The sequence below is a fragment of the Bos grunniens genome, chromosome 24 (assembly GCF_055505025.1).
Source record: "Bos grunniens cultivar Pamir isolate PY7600 chromosome 24, Bosgru_T2T1.0, whole genome shotgun sequence".
NCBI classification, from domain to species: Eukaryota; Metazoa; Chordata; class Mammalia; order Artiodactyla; family Bovidae; genus Bos; species Bos grunniens.
Window position 1 is genome coordinate 36,591,816 of NC_141188.1, and position 12,536 is coordinate 36,604,351.

The window sequence follows — 12,536 nt, forward strand, 5'->3', positions numbered from 1 at the left end:
AAGATGAATTTTTAAAAATCTACATGTCCATCAATGGATGTATAAATGAACAAAATGTGATATTTCCATACAGTGCAATACTATTTATCCTTAAAAGGGAAGAAAATTCTTACACATGTTATGTGAGTGAACTTGAAGATATTATGCTAAGTGAAATAGACACAAAAAAGCTAGACACAAAAAAGATAGATTGTGTGATTCCACTTATTTGAGGTACCTGAAATAGTACCTCATTCATAGACTACTATGAATAGTACCAAAGTCATAGAGATGAAAGGTTGCCAGGGGCTGGGGTGAGGGGTGGGGGGCAGAATGGGAAGTTGGTGTTTAGTGGGTACAAGATTTCAGTTTGGGAAGATGGGATGTTCTGGAAATCACATCCCATCTTCCCATACTGAAGATGGGTGGTGATGGTTCTACTGCAATGTGAGTACAGTTAATATCACTTTTCTGAACACTCATACATGATTAAAGTGGTAAATTTTATGTTATATGTATTTACTACAATTAAAAAATGTTCCACAAATCTATTTTAAAAGTCAAAAAAGTACATAGTATATGATTTCATTTCTATGAAGTTCTAAGACATGTAGAACTAATCTATGGTGATAAGAATCACAACATAGATTAACCTATATTAATGAGCTATTTATGGTGAGCTAATTATGGGAAGGGGGATGAAGAACTTTGGGAATGTTGAAAGTGTTTTAAGTAATTGATCTGGTGGTTTTCACACAGGTGTATATATTTTAAATTCCACTGAGTTGTACCCTTAAGATTTGTGCATTTTACTAGATCTAAGTTATACCTTTTTTTTCAAACTGATGTCTATGAAATACAAATAGGGTATTAAAAAGAGAGAGCAGCCTAAATTGAAATGAAAACATATTGAGGGCAAAAGGAAAAAGAAAGTCTTTAAGGAAACCAAGATTTTTAAATGCAATAACTCAGATAAAATCCATTCTGGAAGTCATGTGTAGCAGACGTCTCAGTGCAGCAAATCAAATCAATGTCTCAGAAGACAAACTTCAGAAGCTTTCTCAGAATGTAGAATAGAGATAGGAAGACAAAGATGAGACCCTAAGTACTGATGATAGACATTCCGAAAGATGAGATAAATGAAGCATATGCAATAAACTAATAAAATTTCAGTGAGGTGAAGAAAGACCTTAGTCTTTTAAAAAGTTTCCTCTTTCCGAAAAAAAAAATTATGATAAGAGATCCACCCCTGGGATTATCCCAGGGAAGTCTTTGAATTTCAGAAATCTACAAAGAATCCTGCAAGAGTTAAGCAAGAAAATGTTGACTATAAAGTAACAAAGCACAGGCTGGTCTTTTTTTTTTCCTCAGTAGCATTAAGTCTAAAGATGATAATGGAGTAAATCTAAAGAATTTTTAGGGCAAAGATTTATGAACCCAAAAAACTGTGTCTAGCCGTGTTGTGAAGACAACAGACACTCTTAAAGATGTGCTAAACCTCACTTAAGTATTCTTCATTTTTTTAGTTATTTAAAGTTTTAAATGAGTTAGGGGTTTGAAATGGACAGTGTGGAGAATACAAGTCAATAACTATGTAATATCTTTGTATAGTGTCATATTGCAACTAGATTTATCATTGTGATTGAATGAATAGAAATATTGAAACATTATGTTCTGTAATGGAGATTAACATAGTGTTTGTAGATCAATTATATTAAAAAACCAACCAACCAACACAGAAAAAGAGATCAAATTGTGGTTACCAAAAATGAAGCAGGTGATGGGAGAAAGAAGTGGATGAAGTCAGTCAAAAGGTACAAATTTCCAGTTATAAGGTAAGTACTAGGGATACTATGTACAATATGATAAATATAATTAACACTGCTGTGTGTTATATATGACAGTTGTTAAAGAGATTTTAGGTGAGATTCAGACATGGTTTTAACTATGCTGAGAACATTATTGCAATTCTCTTTGTAATCTGATTACTTCCAGGAGAAAGTTTCAATTTTGCATGTTTCTTCAATACTTGCTAATATCCTTTTTTCTTTTAATAAGTAGGAGTTGGCATTAGGCTTGGAGCCTTAAGCAAGCAACAGTAAGTAAACAGAATATAACATTATTTTGTGCTTTTAAAAAAATTTTATGGTTACCTCCCATTTATGGAAAGTGATTCTGTTTTTCCATCTTCTTTTTTGTTGTTCTTTCTGCTTTTCTTTCTCCAACTTCTATATGATGTAAAGTTTTCCACTTAATTTAATTTACTTTAAAATTTACATTTAAAAAGTGGCACACTTTAAGAAAAATGATAAGTAAATAAAAGCACAGCATAGAAGATATGAAATTGGTATTTGACTGCTATCCAGTGAATGGAAAGATATTGTCCTAAAATGATGAAGAGTATTTATTTTAATCAAAAGTTAACATCAGGCTTATAGATGAATTATCTCTCTGGAAAACTGGTGAAGGACAGGACTGCCTGTCATATGCCTCTATTGCTCTGGCCAAGACACAGAGACCTGAAATAGATGTAAGATATGATTACTGGTGAGAAAGAAACCCAATCATCATCATTTAGAAATCTATGATATTTTATCAAATCTATGACTTGCCGTTTTCCACATTTTAACCTCTCCAAAACTGAGATATATCTCAGAATTAGTGATTTGTCACAGTTTGTTATGTCCCCTCTTTGGAGGATGTTAAAAGATTTTATAGACCCAATAGTAGTTCAGCAAAATGGCTTGATAAAAGACCACTACATATATCAAATTCAATACTGCTCCTTTATACCAATAATCATGAAATAATCAGAACGTAGGTCCTATTCAAGACAGCAACCAACATTTTAGAATCCCAGAAATAATCCCAATGAGAAATATGTGTTGCCTACGTGATAAAAATCTATAAAATTTTGTCAAGAAACATTTTTATAATTTTTGAATAGAGTTTACTGATTTTTGAACTGGAAAATGGAATATCATAAAGTATTCCTTCCAAATTAAGTTATAAAATATTTTCAGTTAAAATAGTAATGTAATGGAATGCAATGAAAGTGAGGAGGTACTTGAAGAAATATTCTTAAAATCATATGGAAGAATAACTGGTTAAAATAGTTTGGGAAAATATTTTAAAAGAAAAGTAACAAAGAAGGAATAACTTTTCTGGGTTATTAAGATAATCACATTAACTACCATTATATTATTATGTTGGTAGAATTAATATATCTGCAATAGTTCAAGAATAAATATAGATATTATAATTAATGTATGACAACGAGAGTAACATAATCAATAAGGAAAGTTAAGTTAACTTAATAAACGATGTTGATAGAACTGTTCAGCAATTTGAAAAGATACAAGTTGATTCTCAACTTATTCAACATATTAAAATGAATTTCAGTTGGAATTTTAAAACTATGTAGAAGGCAAGACATAGCAAGGGTGGGGAAAGGAGACAGAAAAAAAGAATATATATATATATATATATATATATATATATATCAAACTTTTGGAAGGTGGGAGGAGTTTCTAAGCATAAAAATAATAAAACAAATTCCTTTTAAAAAGTCATTGACGGAATTTTTTAAAGTATGTATTTTAATTGACAAAAATATATTCAAAATGTTTAAATAAACAAAAAATTGGTAAAAATTTTCAATTCGAAAACAAAACTTAGTCTCCTTAAGGCATACTTATATATGCATACCTACACATATACAGATACATACATACATTCATATTTATACTCATATAAATCAATAAGAAAAATCCCAAGGCCCAACTGATGAATAGGCACAAATCATAAATTAATTCATAGAAAAAGAAAAACAACTAATTAACAACAAATGGCAAAATATTCAACCTTGTAGTAATCAAAGATATGCAAATTAATACAACAATGAGCTAAGATGTTAATAAAGACACATTCAGCGCCAGCGAGGAGGTATTTAAAGGGACATAAATGTCTGTAGCCAGGGACTTCCCTAGTGGTTCCGCGGCTAAGGCTCTGTGTTAGAAATGCAGGGGCCCAGGGAACTAGATTACACGTGCCACGACTAAAGATCCTGCAGATAGCCACAGAGCTGCTGCAACTAAGACCTGTGCAGACAAATAAATAAACAGTAAATATTTAAAAAAATAAAAAAATAAATATAAGTAGCTGGAGTATAACTTTCATCACTATCTGAAAAACAATTTGGCAAAATACATCAAAAGTATTTAAAATGCTTTGGCCCACTTCTGAGAATCATTTTGAAGGAAGTCATTTTCAATTAAGGAAAAATTTTATAATATAAAATTAAAAAAAAATTTTTAAAGGGAAAAAAATCCAAAAAAAGAAGGAAAAGAAAAAACTTTATGCACAAAAAACTTAATGAAAACTAATGCACAAAAAATCTTTTTAGTAGCACTATTTATAGTAATGTTAAATAAGCTATGATAAATTTCTGGACTGGAATATTATGCAGGTATTAAAACTTATATTTAAGGTAAATATGCTTATACAAATCATTATGTAAACTGAAAAATAACCAGTATATAAGAACTGTATATACAGCATATAAAACAAACAAACCTCTGCAGGGAACTAAATAATTACAAAAAAACTTCAAAATTATCAATAGTGATTATAGTTGAGTGGTGGGAATATGGGTGAATTTTGTTCTTTTACTTTTCCATATTTCCCAAAATCTTAAAAATAAGCATGTACTATTTTTATAAGAAGAAAAAAAAATTAGTATTGCTTTTAAAGGCCTAGCATATGCCCTAGGGAACACATGAAGCAGTAATGACAAGAACACATAAACAAGAGCATATGTATTAATCCAAATAGCAGAGCACTAACACTGCTTGCGAATAAAAAGCAAAGTTTATAAAGGGTCATCAGATCAGATCAGATCAGTTGCTCAGTCATGTCCGACTCTTTGCGACCCCATGAATCGCAGCACGCCAGGCCTCCCTGTCCATCACCAACTCCTGGAGTTCACTCAGACTCACGTCCATCGAGTCAGTGATGCCATCCAGCCATCTCATCCTCTGTCCTCCCCTTCTCCTCTTGCCCTGAATCCCTCCCAGCATCAGAGTCTTTTCCAATGAGTCAACTCTTCACATGAGGTGGCCAAAGTACTGGAGTTTCAGCTTTAGCATCATTCCTTCCAAAGAAATCCCAGGGCTGATCTCCTTCAGAATGGACTGGTTGGATCTCCTTGCAGTCCAAGGGACTCTCAAGAGTCTTCTTCAACACCACAGTTCAAAAGCATCAATTCTTTGGCGCTCAGCCTTCTTCACAGTCCAACTCTCACATCCATACATGACCACAGAAAAAATCATAGCCTTGACTAGACGAACCTTTGTTGGCAAAGTAATGTCTCTGCTTTTGAATATGCTCTCTAGGTTGGTCATAACTTTCCTTCGAAGGAGTAAGCGTTTTTTAATTTCGTGGCTGAAGTCACCATCTGTAGTGATTTTGGAGCCCAGAAAAATAAAGTCTGACACAGTTTCCACTGTTTCCCCATCTATTTCCCATGAAGTGATGGGACCAGATGCCATGATCTTCGTTTTCTGAATGTTGAGCTTTAAGCCAACTTTTTCACTCTCCACTTTCACTTTCATCAAGAGGTTTTTTAGTTCCTCTTCACCTTCTGCCATAAGGGTGGTGTCATCTGCATATCTGAGGTTATTGATATTTCTCCCGGCAATCTTGATTCCAGTTTGTGTTTCTTCCAGTCCAGCGTTTCTTCATGATGTACTCTGCATATAAGTTAAATAAACAGGGTGACAATATACAGCCTTGATGTATTCCTTTTCCTATTTGGAACCAGTCTGTTGTTCCATGTCCAGTTCTAACTGTTGCTTCCTGACCTGCATACAAATTTCTCAAGCGGCAGATCAGGTAGTCTGGTATTCTCATCTCTTGAAGAATTTTCCACAGTTTATTGTGATCCACACAGTCAAAGGCTTTGGCATAGTCAATAAAGCAGAAATAGATGCTTTTCTGGAACTCTCTTGCTTTTTCCATGATCCAGCGGGTGTTGGCAATTTGATCTCTGGTTCCTCTGCCTTTTCTAAAACCAGCTTGAACATCAGGAAGTTCACGGTTCACATATTGCTGAAGTTTGGCTTGGAGAATTTTGAGCATTACTTTATTAGCGTGTGAGATGAGTGCAATTGTGTGGTAGTTTGAGCATTCTTTGGCATTGCCTTTCTTTGGGAAGGGTCATGGTTATTAGGAAAGAATATGCAGGCAGCTCAGATCTTTGCTAGTCCATGGACTGTAGCCCTACCAGGCTCCTTCTCAGTCCATGGGCTTTTCTAGGCAAGAATACTGGAGTGGGTTGCCATTTCCTTCTACAGGGGATCTTCCTGCCCTAGGGATCAAACCAGAGTCTCTTGTGCCTCTTGCACTGCAGGTAGATTCTTTACCGCTGAGCCACTGGGGAAGCCCCAAGAAAGAATATGTAGAGTATATAGGGTAATATTTACATGTTGATGGGTAAACGTGAGGAGTCAGTGCCTCTCTTCAAGTTACAGGGATTTTAGAGATGTTATGTTTCAAGTGGGCTTTGAATGAAAGGGAAGGGGAAAATGGTGAACTCTCAGAAACAGACATTTTTCTGTTTCCACATGTTTGGCATGGAAGTCTTTTTTAAAAAAAAATAATTGGTGGATCATTGCTTTACAATGTTGTGTTAGTTTCTGCCATACAGCAAAATGAATCAGTCATAATTATAAATATATAATTTATCCCCACCCTCTTGAGCTTCCCTTCCTCCTCCTATCCCACCCCTCTAGGTCATCACAGAGTGCCAGGCTTGGCATGGAAGTTGAGACAGAGATGAGTGATAAAAGTTGTCATGAAAAAAAAAAAAAAGGGAAGTAGATGTTGAGTGAAGAGCCTGTCACTGCCAAAAAAGGCAATTTACCAATTGAGGGCCCTTAAGAGGAAGAATCAGAGAAGGCAATGGCAACCCACTTCAGTACTCTTGCCTGGAAAATCCCATGGAGGGAGGAACCTGGTAGGCTGCAGTCCATGGGGTCGAGAAGAGTCGGACATGACTGAGCGACTTCACTTTCACTTTTCAGTTTCATGCATTGGAGAAGGAAATGGCAACCCACTCCAGGGTTCTTGCCTGGAGAATCCCAGGGACGGCGGAGCCTGGTGGGCTGCTGTCTATGGGGTCACACAGAGTTGGACACGCCTGAAGCAACTTAGCAGCAGCAGCAGCAAGAGGAAGAATATAAGCTCCTAAAAAGCAGTGGGCCAGGAAGCTCACAACTGGGACTCAATGGAGGGCTGCTGGGTGGGACAAGGGAAATGTGGACAGGAGGTTCTTGGAAAAAATGAAAGAGAGTTTGTGACCAATCATGCATATCTGTTATTATCTCCTTGATCTGGCCTTTCCTCTCTCACTAGGGTCATGTATACATTCATCTCAGGGGTTCCATAAACACAAACTATTGTGGAGCCCACCCTTGGAATGACCTTGCAACATCAGACATTTACATGCTGGAGCTTGTGAGTGTGGTAACAGAAGGGTCCCCAAGATGGCAATAACATAGAGCAGGGAAGTAGCTGTTTTATAGAAATCTGTTTCCTTCTATTTCTCCATTCTGTTTCCAGGGTCAGTGCAAGTATTTTTGCAGTTGAATGGAATAGCAGCTTCTAAGAAATAAAAAACAGATGTTAGGGAAAGGCATTCCAGGGTGAGTCAGGAGAAGCCCTTAAGGGCGCCCTGTGCTCATAGCTGGCTCTACACTTTTCCTTGCGGGAATCTTGATAGATGCCGAATCCCCAACTTTCCTAGGCAGCACCTATGCTGCCTAGGATGTAACCATGTTACTACTACTGTTCACATAAAGGATGTAAACATGTACATCTACTACTGCACACCTAGCAGATATAAACATGTCAAATTATACTGACTCCCAAGCTTGTATGTTCTGTAGAAAGAAAAGAAAACCTGGCCTGATCTCAAGAGCATTCCTGAGTAAAGGAACATATTCTTCCTGATTCACGTCACAGATCTAAAAAAATGTGTACATATAAACTACTTTGTGGGAAAATATTAATCATATAAAACCAACTTCCTAAAACAGAACTGAAAGTAAATTTTCACAACTCTGAGTTTACTAAAGTTGTTCAGAATCAACTGAAGCTCTTCTAGACTAAAAAAAGAAAAAAAGTAATGCCCTTTTGGAAAGTTATGTGAAACATAATAAGTATCATACTTTCTTGGAAATGTTAGCTATAGTTTCTATAGGAACTTAGCCACATAACATTCTTAACACATTTGTGGTATGCAATTTTGAAATTACATGCAATTTATGGCACTGAATTACAATTGATATGTAATTTACAGTATGTACCTGAATTTTTGGTATGTTTTTAAGACAGACTAGACATCACTATGCACTAAATTGAGAAAATATTAAAATACAGGTGAAAATGTGTTTATATGGGAATATGATAGCTTTATAATTTTTTTAAAAATCTGGAATCATTCTTTAATGTGATTAAAAAGCTTTTACATCTCTTTTGTACAAACGTTTTATTGAAGTAAAGACAATAAACATGAGTTAATTTGTCATTCCTTCGTGTGTGTGTGTGTGTGTGTGTGTGTGTGTGTGTGTGTGCTCACTCACTCAGTCGTGTCTCTTTGTGACCCCTATGGACTGTAGCCCACCAGGCTCCTTTGTCGACGGGATTTTCCCAGCAAGTACACTGGAGTGGCTTGCCATTTTCTCCTCCAAGGGATCTTCCTGAGCCAGGGATTGAACCCACATTTCCTTCATCTCCTGCACTGCAGGCGGATTCCCAACCGGGGAAACCCTGTCATTCCTTTATAACACTTTATTGTGGACCACTTCCCTGTGTCATGGTTAAGATAAAAAAAAGTATAAAAGGTATGCTCAATATATGTCTATATGCACATTTAACTATGAATATTTTTTTTTGCCTGAAATCCAACTGTTTGGTCATCTCATGCTGAGAAACTATCCCAAAACTTAGTGGCTCAAAGTAGCAACCATTTTCTTATGTGTTCACGATTCTGATGTGTGGGCAGTGTGTGGAGGGATTAGCTTGTCTCTGATCCCTGTGGCATCATCAGGGGCATTACAAATGGCTAGGGCCTGCTGGAATGGCTTGATGTGGGTCAGAAGTCTGGAGTCTCCGTTCTCTATGGATTCCTCAGTTATCTTCCATCTGGTCTTCTTGTGGTTAGTTAGCTTGGGTTTCTTCACACCATGGTGATCTCAGCTTAGCTGGACTTCCCAGAGCACCAAACCGTTAGTTGCCAGGCAAACTCACAAAGTTTAGGCTTGATATTGGCACACTGCCATTTTTGCTGCACTCTGCTGGTTAAAGCAGGTCACAAGGCCCCAGCCCAGATTCAGTGTGGGAGGGGCCTCCAGGAGGGGGTGAATACTGGGAGACAGGGTTCAATGGGGACCTTTCTTGGAGGTTAATTAGTACATCATTATTTGTGAAAGAAATTCTGTAAACATTAAAAGGAATCTATTTCCTACCAAATAACCAAAAGCAAAGGAATGTTGGACTTAATTGTCTTTCACTATATACAAGTCTACACCCAAATCTTTCTACTTTTTCCATGATCTCTCCCAACTATGCCTCACTCAAATTCTTTTAGCACCGCAGTCTCTTCATTAGGTCCTAGCAAGAGTCTCATCTAAATTAAACATTTCCAGATGTTTGAATTCCAAAAAACCAGAAAAATTAAAATATAACTAACTTGATATATTTGCTTAAGCTGCCAACTTTGTAATTTTTCAATTTCCAAGTGAAAACATAAAAAAAATGGTACCATTTCCTGTTATTCTTTCTTCTTAGGGGAAAGTACATTTAGTTTTTTTTTTTTTAAAGTAGCCAAGAGAATTTCAGATTGAAAGATGGTCTTAAAGTAGAACTGCTTACTTTACGAACAAGCCACCAAGAATGGCCACTGGTTCCTGGACCCAGTGTTCAGAAACCTCTAGTCAAGTCACTGTTACCAAATGCCGTCAAGATCCTTTTTATTCACACCTTGCTCTTTTCATTTCACATTTTTCCCTAGGGACTGAAACCACATTGAGTGGGTGCTAAGTCACTTCAGTCTTGTCCGACTCTTTTCGACCCCATGGGCTGTAGCCTGCCAGGCTCTTCTGTCTGTGGGATTCTCCATGCAAGAATACTGGAGTGGGTTGTCATTTCCTTCTCCAGAGGCTCCTCCCAACCCAGGGATGGAACCCGGTTTCTCTTCTGTCCCCTGCACTGACAGGTGGGTTCTTTACTGCTAGTGCCACCTGGGAAGCCACCATATTGATCACTTTGCAAGTTTTATAATGCCCTTTTTATTTGGAATCATTTATCTGTGTGATGTAAACAATACAACTGGAAGATAATACTAGAGCCTCCCTGGTGGCTCAGTTGGTAAATCAGCCTGTAATGTAGGAAATCCAGGTTTGAGCCCTGGGTTGGGAAAATATCCTGGAGAAGAGCATGGTAACCCACTCCAGTAATCTTGCCTGGAGAATCCCATGGAAGAGGAGCCTGGTGGGCTACAGTCCATAGGGTTGCAAAGAGTTAGACATAACTAAAACAACTTAACACACACATACAAACATATTACCTAATAGATGGGATGCACTCAGTATGCATAATCAGTATTATATTCTTAATCTATTTGTACATGGTATCAATAGTTTGCAATTGCATTTAGGATTTTAATATATACTTTAAGCGTGATCTCAAATGTCCACAATGCTTTGAAAAGACTAATGATAATAGAATTTTAAAGTTAGAAAGGAAATTTAATGTCGTATCAGTTCAGTTCAGTTCAGTCGCTCAGTGGTGTCCGACTCTTTGCAACCCCATGAACTGCAGCACGCCAGGCCTCCCTGTCCATCACCAGCTTCCAGAGTTCACTCAGACTCATGTCCATCGAGTCAGTGATGCCATCCAGCCATCTCATCCTCTGTTGTCCCCTTCTCCTCCTGCCCACAATCCCTCCCAGCATCAGAGTCTTTTCCAATGAGTCCTAAGTCTATTCTATTACAGGTGAGGACTTCTCTATTAAAAAACAAAAACATTGATACAGAGTCTATCTATCTTATGATAAAACACAACTAGTGTGGGGTTACAATAATCAGATAGCCCTGTCGATCAATAAAATATATAGGCCCCACCTATATTTCTAGCAGTTTGGCCAGATGGACTTTCAGTCCAAGTTACATTTATCAGGACCACTCAAGTATTGTCTTAGCTACCAGCATTTTTTCATGTGCTCAAGTGGAAAGCAGCATAATGCTCACCGTTCTGAGAAACAACAAAATTCCTAAGACTACCTAAAAATGGTAATAAAAAAGGACAAGCAGAGTTTAGGAAATTTATTTTAGGGCAACTGCCAGATTTATTTTAAGCTCTATGCTTAAAAATAAATTTAATTCACATGACTGGCTTAAAATACTGGAGCCAAGAAAAGTCACTGCAAAAGCATTTAATGAAATACCTGAAATTTGTTTAATTGTTTGTCTTTTTGTGAGGACTGACTTTTATCTTCATTGATACTGTGGATTTTATAGTTCAATATTTCTTGCATCTAACACAATGCAAACAGAATGCCATTTTTCAAACAATAGTATATTTTCCTAAGCTCTGACACACAGCAGGAAGTTGGTATGCTGCAGTTCAGATGCTGTACAGAGCTTTTTATATAGAAAGACAATTGGTTCGTCTGCAGCCTTTTCCAGTGGAGGATAAAACATCCACATTTTCGATTTTTCGCAGTCCTTTATTTGACCTATGAGTCAAACTGAAGATTGATTGGAAATGAATTAAGGTGGATTTCCTGCTGAAAGTACCTTATCAGTAGGTTAGGTAAGGCGTCTCACCCTCTCCCACAAGTCAATGAAGCAATTGAATTAGGAGGAAAGGCCCATTATTTTCATGTCCTACTTCAGTCTAGTAAACTCACAATTTTAAGTTTCACTGAATGTTTTTAAATCGAAATGGCAGAATTACACATCAAGAAGAAAACTACAGTGGGAGGCTTAATGGTGTAAGGGAACTAGTACGAATAACTTAAAAAATATTGATTTTTTTCCTATGAGATTATTTTCCTTTTTTTTTTTTTAAACTAAACTAAGCTTGACTTCTACTGACTGTATCTTCCGGAGTCCATAGTTTAAAGCTCCCCTGACACACACGCTGAGTTTGGAGGGTTATGTATGTACTACACTGCTTCGTAATTTTCCCATGGAAGCAAAGACGGGTTAAAACGACATGGGGTTCACGGAGGGCTGACGCTGAAGCACTACTGAAGACCAGCCTCCGCTAGTGCTAAAATGTTGGTTCCTGTCGGCGAAGAGGCCTTTAAAAAAAGAAAAAAAGTATCTCTAAAATAACAATAACAAGCATCCTTTCTTGCCACAACTCTCCCTACCGCTGCAGCCCAGAGGAAGCAGAGCTAGGGCAACGGCCAGGACGCGAGCGAAGGCGGCGGGAGCTCCTCCTCGTGTGGATCCCACGTCGCTTCCCGAGCCCTGCGTGGCTGCTCAGAG